The sequence below is a fragment of the Ammospiza caudacuta genome, unplaced genomic scaffold (genome assembly GCF_027887145.1).
Source record: "Ammospiza caudacuta isolate bAmmCau1 unplaced genomic scaffold, bAmmCau1.pri scaffold_39, whole genome shotgun sequence".
Taxonomy (NCBI): Eukaryota; Metazoa; Chordata; class Aves; order Passeriformes; family Passerellidae; genus Ammospiza; species Ammospiza caudacuta.
In genome coordinates this window covers 3,471,701-3,485,765 of record NW_026683124.1, presented here as the reverse complement: position 1 = coordinate 3,485,765, position 14,065 = coordinate 3,471,701, and the positions used below count along the sequence as shown (strand labels likewise).

Sequence of the window (14,065 nt, the reverse complement as noted above, 5' to 3'; positions counted from 1 at the left end):
ACGAATCAAAAAATTGTGAGTTGATGCGAGCTTAAAATTTGAGCTCGATCAAAGAGAAAGAGGGGGGACTGTTATGAACAAAAATTCTGTTGATTTTTTCTGTGAGAAAAAGGTTCCCACTGTTGCTGCTGGGGTCCTGCCTGTGTTATGGTAGTTACGGGTCGCTGTTGTTAATGGTTGTTTTTGTATCAGTGAAAGCCCTGGCTGGGGCGAGGTAATGGCCCTGCTCTGAGACAGTGAAGGGTGGGGACCTCCCGAACAGCGAGGAGAAGAGACTTTGGAGGGGAGGGATGTGCAAAATACTCCAAGGACCAGCATGCTGTGTGGGACCCCCGCTCCGAATGCGCTGAGAAAACCCCAAAAGCAACGAGCCAGCAAAGAGTTGAGAGATTGGAGTGATGTCTGGATGAGAGGAGCGGAGTGCTTGATAGTGGAACCCTGGAAAAAGTTCAAGATAGAATCTAAAATGTTGGGCTTTGTGCTTTCCCAGATCAACTGCACCTGCGTAAGCAGTATGATAAATTATATAATTGTTACATGTGATGATTTTTTAGTAATTAAATGTAATTATTATATAACCATAAGAAGAATAGTGAGAAACTATGTTGGAAATTCAGAGAGGGGCTAAATTTATGTATACAATAGAACAATATAAGTTTAATAATTAACATGAAAGTTATGAAACAATAGAGTATAAAACATGATCATTTCGGATGTATGGTCGGAGTCAGATATGGGTTGAATATACCCCGATTCCCAGAGCTCTTAATAAAAAGCACCGCATATAATCCCCCGTGATTACGTGTTTTTGAACACTAACATGCTGGGCCTGCAGAGATGCTGAAAACCTTCGCTGTTCCTCACCCTGCGATCGAGAGCCCCCGGGCCGGGTCTGGGAGGAAGTGAGACTGAGACCAATCCAACATCGGAGGGTGTTGATGCCCTAAAGGCTCCCACGGGGACCGGACCCCCAGCTCTGCCCCGGGTGGACAAAGCTGCGCATGTCGTCCTCCTCCTCTGAGTCGCCCTGGGAGAGACGACGGGGACTGCAGCCCCGCCGAGCCGCCCAATCCTGAGCTGATCACTTTTAATAAAGGCATTAAAAGGAGAAGAAGTCTCCTGGCCCTGTTTGTTTCATGCTGTGTGGGACCCTTGCTCCGAATGCACTGAGAAAACCCCAAAAACAACGAGCCAGCTCAGGGTTGAGAGATTGGAGTGATGTCTGGATGTGAGGAGCGGAGTGCTTGATAGTGGAACCCTGGAAAAAGTTCAAGATAGAATCTAAAATGTTAGGCTTTGTGCTTTATCAGACCAACTGCACCTGCGTAAGCAGTATGATAAATTGTATAATTGTTAGATGTGATGATATTTTAGTAATTAAATGTAATTATTATATAACCATAAGAAGAATAGTGAGAAACTATGTTGGAAATTCAGAGAGGGGCTAAATTTATGTATACAATAGAACAATATAAGTTTAATAATTAACATGAAAGTTATGAAACAATAGAGTATAAAACATGATCATTTCGGATGTATGGTCGGAGTCAGATTTGGGTCGAATATACCCCCATTCCCAGAGCTCTTAATAAAAAGCACCGCATATAATCCCTGTGATTACGTGTTTTTGAACGCTAACATGCTGGGCCTGCAGAGATGCTGAAAACCTTTGGGATTCCTCACCCTGCGTTCAAGAGCCCCCGGGCCGGGTCTGGGAGGAAGTGAGACTGAGACCAATCCAACATCGGAGGGTGTTGATGCCCTAAAGGCTCCCACGGGGACCGGACCCCCAGCTCTGCCCCTGGTGGACAAAGCTGCGCATGTCGTCCTCATCCTCTGAGTCGCCCTGGGAGAGACGACGGGGACTGCAGCCCCGCCGAGCCGCCCAATCCTGAGCTGATCACTTATAGTAAAGGCATTAAAAGGAGAAGAAGTCTCCTGGCCCTGTTTATTTCAAGCAGCACAAAGTTCCTTGGCAAGAGTCACTCTGCTCCTGAGGGGACACTTCAGGCACACCAAGGAAACAAAGCAACAACAAAACCAAACCGCATCCAGGCAATCAAACCAGAAATGAACCGAGAACAGTCCCTGTGTGTGTGTGAGACACAAGGACAGTGAGGGCAAGGATAAAAGGAATATGGCCTAAAAGCTTAACAGGGCTCACACTTACCAGGACTTATCTCATACCTTAATTTTAACTGATACAGTCAACTACACAATTTAGCAAAAGAACAGCACTTAACAGTATTTAACCTAACTTAAAACCTATGTTAGAAATTTAACAGAGGAATAAAACTTAATATTCAACTTAGCTTATAAGTTATATTTAACATAATGTAGCAAAAGAACAACTCTTAGAAGCATTTGACTTAGCTTAGACCTCATGACTTGACCTCACTTACAGGCCTGACTGACTCAGCTGTCCAAGGCACTCCAACCCCTCAGAGGGCAGCATTGCTGCATCATTTCCTCAGCACAGTCACTCCTGTGTGCACACAGACACAAAGAGTCAGTGCCAGGCACCTGTGAGAAATTCCCCTGAGGGCAGGGAATGCTCCCTGTGGATCCTTTGGCATCTCCCCAGCAGGAGAAGGGTCGAGCTGGAGGAGTGGGGGGATCGGCCCAGGCTCTGTCGTTGTTGGAGATCCCTGAGTGCAGCAAATGGGAGAGTTCGTAGCTGGGAGAGGCCCCACTCAGAGGGAGTTGCTGGCCCAGGAGAGCTCCAAGGGCTCCTTTTGGAGCGCTGCTTGTAGGGCCCCAAGAGAGGGGCTGCAGTCCCAGCGATGGCTCATCCTGGCCACACTTGGCATAAACAGCTTTCTTTGGCAGGGTGAGAACAGGGATGTTGTGCCACTGAGGGAACAAAAACAGTTCCCAGGGCTGCTGCTAAAGAAAGCAGGAGCTGGTTGGGCAGCAGCAGTGCCTGGAGCAGACAGTGTTTGTGATGAGCTACAGAGGAGCTGAGCCCAGGGGCTGTTGGCCAAGGCTGAGCCCCAAGGAGCATTTCTCAGCTGGCAGGGCTGCCTGAGAAGGGGAGGGGGGAATGCAGCAGCGCAGGGCTCATGGAACCAAGGGATCATTGTGACACGGTGGGGCCCTGTGACACCAAGGGACCATTGTGACACGGTGGGGCCCTGTGAGACCAAGGGACCATTGTGACACTGTGGGGCCCTGTGAGACCAGGAGACCATTGTGACACTGTTGGGCCTCATGGAATCATGGAGAGCACTGTGACATTGCTGAGACTCATGGAACCAAGGGGACTGTACTGCCTTTGTGGCTCCATGGAATGTAGGGATCATTGTGACACTGAGAGGCCCCATCAAACCAAGGGTCCAAGGGTCCATTGTGACACCGTGGGGCCTCATGGAACTGTGGAGAACATTATGATACTGTGGGGTGTCATGGAACCATGGGGCCATTTTGATACTGCGAGACTCCGTGGATCCAAAAGTCCATTGTGACATTGCAAGGCCTCATGGAACCATGGAGAGACCATTAGGACACTTCACAGCCTCATGGAAACAAGGGGACATAGTGACACTGAGGACACTCATGGGATCATGGAGAACATTGTGACACTGTGAGGCCCCATGGAATTGGCAAAGCATTGTGACTCTGTGAGTCCTCATGGAACCAGTGAGACCATTGTGACCCTGGGGGTCCCCACAGAACCAAGAGGACCATTGTGATACTGTGGGGCCTCGTGAAAACAAGAGGCCTTTGTGACACTGCAGGACTGCCTGGAATCAAAGGGCCATTGTGACATTGCAGGGCCTCGTATCATCAATGGTCCATTGTGACACTGTGGAGCCAAAGGAGACCATTGTGACACTGCAAATCCCCAGGGTCCAAAGGTCCATTGTGACATTGCAGGGCTCATGAAACAGAGGAGTCCTGTGACATTGTGAGGCCTGGGGAACCACGGAGACCACTGTGACACTGCAAGGCCTCACGGAATCATTAGTACCACTGTGACACTTGGGGCCTTCTGCAACCTTGGGGCCACTGTGACATTTTGCTAACCTATTGAACCAAGCGTCCATTGTGACACTATGGGACCCCATGGAAACAAGTGACCATTATGGCACTGTGGGGCCTCATGGATCCAAGGCACCATTGTGACACTATGGGGCCCTGCAAAACTAAGGGAACATGAAACAAGTCTGGCTGGTTTGGCCTCCCAGGGGCTGCCTGACAAATCACCTTGGCCTATTGAGGGTCTCTTCTCATCTCCTATTCAAATGACGGGGCTCCGTGCTTTCCTTCCCAATTGAAAAGAGCTCTGCTTCTCCTCCAGGCACCCGTGGACAGAACTGGGATTTCACCTCCAAATTTCCTTACATCCAGGGATTGTTCCAATAGGAATGTTGCCAGGACAAGTCTGGCTGGTAATGGTTTAACAAGGGTCAGCTCTCATCTGTCCCCAAAATACTGGGGAAGGCTCTGTACTCTCCTTCCTATGGGAAAAAAATGTCCTGCTTCTCCAGGTGCCCATGGCAGAGATTGATCTTCCACCTCCAAAATTTCCTAAATCAAAAGACTGCTCCCAGAAAAAATCTGACATTCCTGACAAGTCTGGCTGGCCTTGGACTAGTGAGGCTCTCACCTGCCTTCTAAACACTGGGGCTCTGTGCTTTCCTTCCCATGGAAAAGAAGTCTCCTTCTCAGCCAGGTACCCATGGCCAGAATTGGGATTTCAACTCCAGCATTTCCCTGTTGTGACAGACTGGAGGAGATTGTTGGCTGGAAACATTTTGTGTGTGGGGGAGCAAGGGGCAGGTCCAGCCTTGCCCTGCCCTGGAACCCCAGCCCTGCCCTGCCCTGGAACCCCAATCCCCCCAGAGCCTCTATCCCAGCCCAGCAGTGGCTGCCAGTCCCTGGACACGCACAGGCAATGCTCCATAGCCACCTCTCCAGCCCCAGCCCAGCTCCTGAGGGAGCAAATGAGCCCAAGTCCCACCTGAGGAAAGGGCCCAGGAAGACCAGGGATATTTAGGCTGACCACAAGGCAAGCACACATCTTGACCCTACATCCTCTTGGCATTTCCACCTGAACACTGCTGGAATCCAGGAGTTGGTATCTGTGTTTGTGCTTCTCTGGATCTTTTTTTCTTTCTCTCCTTCTGTGTCTTCTTCTTCTGTTTTTGTATACCTGCAAATTTTGATTAGCATTAATTTGGACAGGCTTAGAGTTTGTGAAGCTGAATGGCCCAAGTCAATGCTTTGAGAAGTGCTTTTTGTTCATTGAATATCTGTTGTAATTTGACATGAGAAGAATTTTAAGAAGTAATATAAAACTTCTTGAGTAACTGACAATCTGTTAAACCACTAAGATACTGAACATGCCTGTGTGAAACACCTATGTTAAAGGTGAAAAAACTCAGGAACCTCCTCTTTCTTTTCCAATCAATAAAGAAGTAGCGGGCCCTGGCCCAGGCCCCCATCTCAACCAAACCAAACCAAACCAAACCAAACCAAACCAAACCAAACCAAACCAAACCAAACCAAACCAAACCAAACCAAACCCTGCTGTGGCCTGAGAACCTTCCCCCCTGCCCAGGCTGCCCCCTCCCCCCGCCATTGGCGCCATTCTAACCAAACCAAACCCCAACAGCTACCCAAAAGGAAAACAAAAGAGGCTACAAAACCCTAACCGGAACAAAGCCAGCCACAGCTATTAAAATCTTACCATCAAGTCCCCTCCCCACAAGACAATTAAAATCAGAAACCCCCAGAACCTACAACCCACACAAAAGTATCCTACAAGTGAAATTAAAAACCAAACCCCACCAAAACCAACCATAACCATAAAACAAACCCTATCACAACCCAACCACAACTTCAACCACAAGCTACTGATAGGTCAGGTGTTAATCCTTTTAATACTTCAATCCTACCTTGAGTAAAAGAAAAACAAAATACAAGCATATAAAAAAAACAATTAAAAACCATCAAAGTCAGTAAAAAAGAAATTAAATCCAAAATTAAACAAAAGGAAAAAATACTTTATCCTTAAAACTAAAATCCTCTTATAAATCATAAGGAAAAATTCTTTCTCATTAAAAAAAAAACTATAAAAAATTCAAATTCATACCAAAGAAAAACCACCATGCTAACATAAAACAACTGTTTAAATAACTGTACTTTCATAAAAATTTAAACAGGGGGGAAAATATAATCCAGTAGCCCCAAGAGAAGATTGCTATTTCCAGAGATAAAAATATTTTTTAAAAAGAAATAATAAAAACATTTACCTTTAAACAACTCATATTTAAAACTATACCTCATAAGTCAACATGGCCCATCAACAAGTTGTAAAACAGCTTGTAGCAAAAAACAACTTCACAGTAGCGAAGTTCCCCAGACAACTGTTATCCATGACAAAATTAAGGACCACAAAAAAAAAAAATTTAATCGTGTAAAAAAACTCAACTTAACAAGAAAACCATCTCTCCCTGAAACTAAAAAAAGACAAATCTAGAAATAGTAAACTACTAGAAATTTTCAGTTTAGTTTCTTTATATTGTCAGGTTAAAAAAATAAAAGAAAAGTTGTAAAGAAAAAACTGTGTTCTAAAGAATTTATTTTAATTCGTACTTACCTTTTTTCTTTTATCTGCTTTTAATAAAATTTTCTTTATACCCTTTAAAATTTTCGGCATACCTTACCTTTCTCTTAGTCCAATCTCACAACAAAATAAATAAATAAATAAATAAATAAATAAATGATTACCCGATACTAAAACCCACCACACTCATCAATACAATAATTAAGAAATCTCAAGATTAGAAAAATCCTGAATTATCAAACCAAAACCACTAGGATGTCATAGTAAACCTTTTGCCAAAGTTTCTCTGATTTTCTAAAATACCCAGTAAAAGCTGTTTAGTTCTTTTGAGCTCCTGAGAATCTCTTGTTGTTATTTCTCCAGGGAGTCCAACTCAGAGGACAAACAAATGCAATTCCTTTGAAATGTCACCTTGAAAAAATTGTTTGGGGAATGGGAGTCAGGGCTTGTGTGTCCTGCTTGGCACAGCCTAGGCAGGGCTTTTCCAGCCACATTCCACACTCCATTTCCCAGCTGGAGCCGCTGGTGCCTCTGAGTTGTGCTGCCCCAGCCCCAGGGACGCTCTCCTTGTCTGCCCATTGCCCTACGGTCTCAGGCCTCAGTGGGGGCTGCTGACATCCTCAGCACCTTGGAGGCTGCTGCCGAATTTTCCTGCTCCAGAGGCTTGTTCAGCCTTCAGCTCTTCAATGCAGGAATTCAGTGTCCCAGGCCTCATTAACATTCAGAACACCTTAACAAGCCAAGCCTCTGGGAATAATTTGATTTAAGTGTTAAAATATTGTGTGGTAATTAGACAGATTTCAGAACTGTATTTAAACAGAATATGTTCTATTTAAAAAGTCCGAGAGAAAAATTTTTTTTAGGTCCTGTTTAGGTCTTTTTTTTCCCCTGTTAATAGCCAGCCCTAATTGACATTGAATCCAGGTACCTCCTCCTGCAGTTTCAATAGATATGAAAATCAAGACCCTCCATGGCTGACAATCAGACTCTGTCTCTACCCCCATCCCACCATTTCCCCCATCCAAGCCCTGGCACTCAGAGCATCCCTGTGCAAATCTGAGCTCCCTCCAGCCCAGGCTGCACCTGCAGCTTTCAGCTCCTTGGCTCCAACTCCCACCTGCTTTCCTTGGAGAAGGAGCTGCCTGAGACACACAGGGATGTTCATTTAATGTCAGCCAACAATGCCAAGGGAAGGCACAGCAGCATCAAATGCAAAAGTCATTTCTCTGTGGGATATTAAATCCACTTTCCACAGGAGACAGTCTCAGAGCAATGGAAAACACCTTCTGTGCCCAGCACAGATTCCAAGGCCTCCCAAACCCTCCCTGGCCCGATTCTGCCCAGATTTGCTCTTTGCACACATGAGTCACATGCTGAAGTCAGGAGCTCCCTCCATTGCCAGTGGGAGGAAAAGAGAGAAAAGGGATGAAGAGCTCTCCTGTGCAGAGCCAAGGTCCAAGTGCAGCCCCTGCAGTGGGAGCCACAACTCATCAGGTTTGTGTCCTTTGGGCTCAGGGACTGGTGGCACTCAGAGGCACAGAAAGGTTTCTTGCCAACAAACACAAGTTGAACATTTGAACAGTTTAATAACCATCACAGCTCTTCCCTCAGCCCTCTAGGATGTCCCAGCAGCATCTGACATGTCCACCATCCCCAAAGGATTCCTATGCAGGAACAGTTTTAGACATAGATATAAGAAAAGGTAATTCTGCGATAGATATAAAGACAATTAAGATGTCGCCTTATGTGATATTTATTTAAACTTCAGAAAGTCTGGGCAACTTCCTGAAGCTCAAAGCATGAAACCAGTCACTTGAGAGGCACTTGAATGACCAGAGAGCATCTGGTGGAGGAAATCTGGGACCAATGGGAGGAACAAATATCCAGCTGGTCTAGTGAAGAGATGTCCTTAAACATGGCCATTTAACCAGGAGAGATGGAAGCACTTGATGGAAAAGAGAGAGAATAAATAATAGACTGATTATTGGTAACACAAGTAGATGGGAAGATCAGTATTTCTTCTCCTGCCATCAGTACACTTCAAGGAAATCCCCGCTTCTGGTGGGAAAAAGTTGCCATTCCTTAAGAGTACTCAAATGACCCAGATAATAAAGATGTGCTTGTATATTATGAAACTAACAGGTATTAAAACCTGTGCCCCTTTCCAGGTAGATATCAGCTGTGTGCCCATGAACAGGCAGTCCCACTTGTGCCCTGAGGTGCCCAGCTGGGATTGGATCTCTCTGAGAGCACCTGAGGGAGAGCAGAGAACCTTGCAAGCTGCTAGTCCCTGACAGCCCCGCAGGGCTCCTGTCCCATCAACATCGGCTCTGCTCCAGTCTCAAACAGGGCCCAGCATGGTGCTGGGATCATCAGGGAGCTGAGGTGTGTGCTGGAATTCAATGCCCTCCCCATTCTGCAGCAGCCCTGAATTTCCCTCCTGCAGGGCTGGAGGGTCTCCAGCACAGCCATGGAGGCTCTTTGGGCTCTGGATTGTTGCTGCAGCCCCCAAGGGCAGCTGAGCTCTGCCTTTGGCACAGTCAGGCCTGGCCAGTGCAGGTCATGCTCAGCATTTGCTTGTGTGTGCCTGCCCTTGCTGTCAGCCCCAGCAGCAGCTGCGTGGCCCCTTTGTGGCCCTGTGCTGGCCCAGCCATGGTGGCCCAGCCCCTGTGCAGGCCCAGCCCAGGCCAGGAGCATTGCGGCTGGGAACGGCCCCTGTGCCGTGGTGCCCACAGCAGCCTTGGGGCTCTGTGCCCCATGGCCTCCCTGCTGGGCAGCCTCTGCCAGCTCCTGCAGAGCCCCTGGCACCTGTGGGGCTGCACAGACAGCCCGGCCCCAGGCTCTGCCGGCCTCTGGATGAGCAGAGAGGTAGCCAGGGCTGGCCTTGGCTGGGAACAGGCCCTGAGCCCTGCAGGAGGATGGAGCTGGGCCACAGCCAAACTCAGCCCAGGCCAAAGCTGGGCTCAGCAGCCAGGGCTGCCAAAGCATGGGCACAGAGGCTGGCGCTGACAAATGTCCTGGGCCCCCTCCCTGCTCTGTCCATGCCACCAAGTGTCTCTTTCTCGGCTGTTTTAATGACCTGGAAAGGCTCAGGGTGGCCTTGGGCAGCCCGCGCTCCAAAGGACGAAAAGAGTCTTCAGGTTTTTTCTTGGTCTTCGGTGTTTATTAGTATGTTATCTACAAAATTTTCTCTCGGCCCGACAGAGGTCTGCACAGGAAGCCAGCCATGAGCACACTGAGAGCCCGCGGGGCGGTCACTTATCTTTATACTCAAAACTACATATACAATTTTTACCTATTTTCCACAATACCTTTTACCCTTATTGACCAGTGCACTTTTAGTAATAACCAATCCCAAAGTGCCACCATCACCACAGAAGATGGAGGCTAAGAAGAAGAAGAAGAAGGACAGGACATGCCCCAATTCCTCCATCTTACTTCTCTAGACCCCCCTGTACAGAAATCTTAAACCCTGTGTCTCACACTCTAATTAACTTATCCCTCCACCATTTATCCCAGTGAAATCCTCCCATCCTCATACAGGTGTCGTCTCCCGTGCAGGATCGAAATCCAGCCACCAGACACTTCTGGCAACATTCCAGGACCTCCGAGCCCCCCAAGGGTGGTCTTGGTGACTCGGCACATCAGTCCTGAGGTGCTGAGATCCCACAACCAAGGACACAGAGCAGCCTCCTCTCTGGGCCACTTGCCTGTTTGCAATGCCTTGCACAGGCGCTGGCCCTGCCCCACAAGGCCTGGCCTGAGTCCTGCCCCTGCACACTCAGCCAGGCTGAGATGGACACTGATGGTTTCTGGGCCAGGCTCTCTGAGCACAGCCCAGCTCCCTGCAAGCTCTGCCAGCTGCCCTGAGCTCTGGGCTGCACCAAGGGCCTCTCCCCAGCCCAGCCCAGCCAGCTCTGGCCCCACAGCTCTGCTCAGGCCAGGCTGCTCTGGGCACTGCCCTACGGCCTCAGCCCCTGGCAAGGGCACAGCAGCAGCTGCAGCTGCCACAGGACTCAGCCCCAGCCATGGGGGAAGGTGCTTGGCCAAGGCCAAAGGAGGCTCCCTGGCTGCCCTGCTCCCCTCGGGCTGAGGTGCTGAGAGCTCTGTTGCCCCTGCTGCCATCCCATCTGCTCAGGGCAGCACAGGAGCCCCGGCCTTGGGGCCCTCAAGAGCTGCTCCTGCTCCAGGCCCAGGGGCCATGCCAAAGCTGGGCAGCCACAAAGCTGTGCCCGTTTCTGTTCATTGCTGCTCTCATGGGGATGGATCCTCAGCCACTTGGAGGTTACTGATGAATTTTCATACTCCAGTGGCCTCTTCTTTCTGGAGCTCTTCGCTTCATGAATTCACTGAGAAAGGCTCATTAACACATTAACATTTGCACAAAAAACACAGGGAAAAAAAGGTTCCGGGGAATAATCTGTATTAATTCTTCTGTGGGAAAAATTATTCTTCCTGGGAATAATTCTTCCGTGAATAAATAGACAGATTTCAGAAGTATGTTCTAAGTGAATATATCATATGGAAAACAATACATGGAGAAGTGTTTTGTCATGCTAAGTTTTCTTTTCCTGTTTGTAGATTGGTATCAACAATATCCAATTATTATTGATCCTTAGATCATGCTAATGCAGTTTGAACAGATATGAAAAGCAAGACACTTCATGGCTGATAATCAATCAGACTTTGTGCCCACCCTCTCCCCACCATTTCCCTCATCCAACCCCTGGCACTCCCATGGATCAGGAATGGTGTGGCCAGTAGGAGCAGGGCAGTGATTCTTCCCCTGTGCTCAGCACTGCTTGGGCAACACCTCGAGTGCTGTGTCCAGTTCTGGACCCCCCAATTTAGGAAGGACATGGAAGGGCTGGAGCGTGTCCAGAGAAGGGCAACAAGGCTGGGGAGGGGTCTGGAACACAAGAGCAATGAGGAGAGGAAGAGGAAAGCTGGGGTTGTTTATCCTGGTGAAGAAGAAGCTCAGGGGAGACAAGGCAGTGTCAGGGCACACGTTGGACTTGATGATCTCCAAGGTCTTTTCCAACCAGGATTCAGAGATTCCGGGACTCTCTGAAACCACCCTTGCAGCAGTTTGCACTATGAGCCCTGGGCCTCCTCTTCAGAAGGAGGGAACAGGGCTGGTCAATAGGAAGAAATTCAGACCAGGAAAGAGTTAAGGAAGCAAAGGTGAAGCAAAGGAATTGCTCAGGGCAGTTTGGGGGTCCCTGCCAGGCAGCCCTGGCTCTGAGCAACAGCATCTGCAGTGGCACAGGAAACTCCCAGCTGATGGGAACAAACTTTCTGGCTGACTGCAGAGGCCAGGACAAAGCTGAGTGGTTTCCCTGGGGTCCCCCAGCCCTTGCTGGCCCCAGGGGCTGATGGTATTTGTTCTCCCTCATGTTCATGTCCCCACAGCAGCAGCATGGGGGTGCTCCCCCTGCTGTGTGCAATGGAAACAGGGACTGCTGAGCCAGTGCTGCCATGTCTGTGCCTGCAAGGATGGGGCACCTGTGTGAGCTGGGGGAGAGGCCAGGGCTGCAGAGGGGGGATGTTGTTGGCAGCTCCATGAGGACGCTCTGGGACGCTGCCCTGGGCTGTCCAGTGATCTGGGGATGGATCAATCCCTGCTCTGCTGCTCCTTCCCGTCTGCCCCAGGGCCCTTGCAGAGCCCCAGCCATGCTGTTTGCCCCCAGCCTGCCCACAGCCAGCCTGGGGCTGCTCACAGAGCTTTTCTGTGCTGAGCATTGGCCTGGGTGTGTTCTTGAGAGAGCCTGGGCAAGGAGCTGGGCTGAGGCGTCAGCGTTGCCCCAGCAGTGCCCATGGCCTGTCCCTGCTGCAGTCCCGGCACTGCCACCCCCAAGTGGCACAAACATTGATATTTCTTTGTGGACAACAGGAAAAATTAAAACAAGGGAAACAAAACCCCACAACCAAACCAACACTAAACATCATTTATGACTTTTATTATTAGTGAGTCGCAGAAATTGGCCAGCAGTTTAATGTTTCTGAAACCATCCAGTCATCAGTCTCCTCACTGAAACCTTGAGCTCCTGGTTCCTCAGGCTGTAGATGAGGGGATTCAGGGCTGGAGGCACCACTGAGTACAGAACTGACAGGGTCAGATCCAGGGATGAGGAAGAGATGGAGGAGGGCTTCAGGTGAGCAAATGTTGCAGTGCTGAGGAATAGGGAGAGCACGACCAGGTGAGGGAGGCAGGTGGAAAAGGCTTTGTGCCGTCCCTGCTAAGAGGGGATCCTCAGCACAGCCCTGAAGATCTGCACATAGGAGGAAACAATGACCACAAAAAAAACAAATGATAAAGAAATGGAAACTACAAGGAGCCCAAATTCCCTTAGATAGGACTTGGAGCAGGAGAGCTTGAGGATCTGGGGGATTTCACAGAAGAACTGGCCCAGGGCATTGCCATGGCACAGAGGCAGGGAAAATGTATTGGCTGTGTGCAGCAGTGAATAGAGAAAGGCACTGGCCCAGGCAGCTGCTGCCATGTGGGCACAAGCTCTGCTTGCCAGGAGGGTCCCGTAGTGCAGGGGTTTGCAGATGGACACATAGCGGTCATAGCACATGATGGTGAGAAAGGAAAACTCTGCTGCAATGAAAAATACAGTCAGAAAGACCTGAGCCGCACATCCTTTGTAGGAGATGTTCCTGGTGTCCCAGAGGGAATTGTGCATGGCTTTGGGGACAGTGGTGCAGATGGAGCCCAGGTCGCTGAGGGCCAGGTTGAGCAGGAAGAAGAACATGGGCGTGTGCAGGTGGTGGTCGCAGGCTACAGCGCTGATGATGAGGCCGTTGCCCAGGAGGGCAGCCAGGGAAATGCCCAGCAAGAGGCAGAAGTGCAGGAGCTGCAGCTGCCGTGTGTCTGCCAATGCCAGCAGGAGGAAGTGCCTGATGGAGCTGCTGTTGGACATTTGCTGGTGCTGCACATGGGGATCTATTCATGGAGAAAGGACAGTGACAAGTCAGGAGTGGCTGCTGTGGGCCAAACACTAGCCATTTCCTGCAGATTGTCCTGCTGGGACTCACCCACCCTTGTTGCTGCTCTGGGGAAACCTCACCCAGGTCCCTGCCTGAGTTCCAGTTGTGCTGGCTGAGTGTGGCAGGAGGAGCCACACCTGTGTGTGGGGGCTCTCTTGTAGCCATCCCTGCCCTGCTGCTCTGGGTTTGTGGCCATGGGGCAGGCGGTCAAGGCTGGATATTCAGGATTTTTCAAGGGAATCACTCTGAATGCAGAAAGTCTTGGTAGCATCTGCACTCCTAGTTCTATAAGACATGGATGGCAGGAGTTGATTTTAGGAATTGTTTTCCTACTCACACATCATTCCTGGCTCTCTGAGGTCAGCAATCCCCAGCATTTCTGCTGCACTCTGAGTTTGCCACTGAGAGATGGGAGAGGCAAAGGATTCCCTGTGGCTGAGGGAAGGTGAGGGGCTGGATGGGCTGGTTCTCAGCTGCTCTGGCTTTGCACCTTTGACTGCA

At 49.4% G+C, this 14,065-nt stretch overlaps 1 pseudogene; it reads right to left on the bottom strand.

The window, feature by feature from the left end:
• Positions 1–943: 943 nt before the first annotated feature.
• Positions 944–13,116, bottom strand: LOC131571839 (olfactory receptor 14J1-like; annotated as a pseudogene).
• Positions 13,117–14,065: the final 949 nt, after the last annotated feature.